Genomic DNA, 1,974 nt, shown 5'->3' on the forward strand with positions numbered 1-1,974 from the left:
TAATATTTAAGTGGAAAAATGAACAAACAAAAGTGGCCAAGAGAATTCTGAGAAAGAATATCAGATTTTTTTGCATACCACAAATTAAAGCATATCATAAAAACTTGAAAATGTGTAGTGCTGATAAATAGAGGTCAATGAAAAATAATAAGAAGTCCAGGAATAGAGCTGGAGGCATATGTAAATTTAGTGATATTTAGTGGTGTGATAAAGGTTTATTATAGCTTAAAGAATAACATCTCAAGTCAATAAGAAATGATATATTAGTCAATAAAGGCTTTAGGATATTGAACAGGCATCTAAAAAATCAATGAAAGTTAGATCTCATAATTCACAACTTATACCAGGAAAAATTCCAATTAATACAAAAATTTAATGTAAAAAACATTGACAGTAATATAAGAAACCATGAGAATTCTTTAATAATTTCAATAGAAAGTACCTTTGTATTTTTGACACACTTAAAATACAGAAGCTACAAAGTTTTGCAGAAAAATATCAAAGACAAATGACATGACTGAAAGAAAAAAGTACTTGAGTGGACACTATACAAATTCCCCCAAATATGTAAAGAACCCCTAACAATCAACAAAGAGGGTACACAGCAATGACCCCACTAAAAAATAGACAACATGAACTAAATCTTCCCTGTAAAGAAAACTTAAGGTAGATGAAAAGGGACTCAATGGCTCACAATCAGAGAGATGCAATTTGTAACTCTCAGAAAGTATTATTTTTGCACCTAGTACATTGGCAGAAATCAAGCTTTGGAAGGAGACTGTTGGTGAGGGTGTAGGGAAATGGGGGTTCTCCTACATTGCTGGTGAAAGTGGAAATAAAAATGTCTTTGAAAGGCAATCTGCAAATGCTTATATCCTTTAACCCAACTATTTCACTTCCAGGAACTTATATAACAAAAAATGTTCCCACATGCATATGACTTACGTACACTGTCTTTCATTGCAGTCATGCTTACATAACAAATGCCTGAAAACATCCAAACAGAATCAAGAGTATACTGATTAAATAAATTATAACATATCTATTGTACATAAGGGGATACTGTGAAAAAGAAAAGGGGGGGCGGGTTGAGATGGAAGGATCTAGTGCAGCTTAAAAAAAAAAAAAAGGATGAAATGATATAGTTATGTAGGTACTCTCCAAGAGGCATTTTTAAAGTAAAAATCAGGATTTAAAACTGTGTAGAATGTGCTACCTACCATTTGTTTTACAAATAAATAATAAAACATCATATATATACAGATGTATGTGTGATCTATTACTAGTAAAATTGCTAACTTGGGGCCTCCCTAGTGACATAGTGCTTCATAAGCACTATGAAGCTGAGCCACTGCAGCAACAGTTCGATCCCTGGCCAGGGAGCTAACCCACATGGAGCAGCAGACTTCTCCTGTCTCCCGCTGCTCCCCTCAGCAGTGCTTTTGGTTTGTCTGCCTGTTCTGCTCCCCATTCTGTCTCTGGTGAATCCTCTCATCTCCCATACCTTGGCCTACACCCAGCTTTTGTATGCATAAATAAATAAAGTAAATCTTTTTAAAATATAATAATAAATAAAATTGCTAATAGTAGTTGTCTAACTGCTATCAATTGCTAACTGCTAACAACTATCCAGAAAAAAATGGCCTCTGAAAATCCCTCCTTTCAGAATGGTGTTACTTTCATGATGTTCAAAGCTGTGCTCTCCCCCCAAAGGCCAAGGGGCCCAAAGCACAATATGTGAATGGTACCCTCATGGAGGCCTGCCTCCCGCCTAAGTTGTCTTCTAAAAAAACAGGGGGGAAGGTCTTTTCAAAGTATAGGAACATTTTTTTCATAGCTGAACACTCCTGAAACTTACACATTATAAACCAATGTTACTTCAATTTTAAAAAGTATAAATTATCCATGTTTTATTTATATTTTAAATTTTGTGTTGAAGTACCATTGACTTACATCATTTTCATGGTTTAAATA

The sequence above is a fragment of the Talpa europaea genome (genome assembly GCF_964194135.1).
Source record: "Talpa europaea genome assembly, chromosome: 10".
In the NCBI taxonomy this organism is placed as follows: Eukaryota; Metazoa; Chordata; class Mammalia; order Eulipotyphla; family Talpidae; genus Talpa; species Talpa europaea.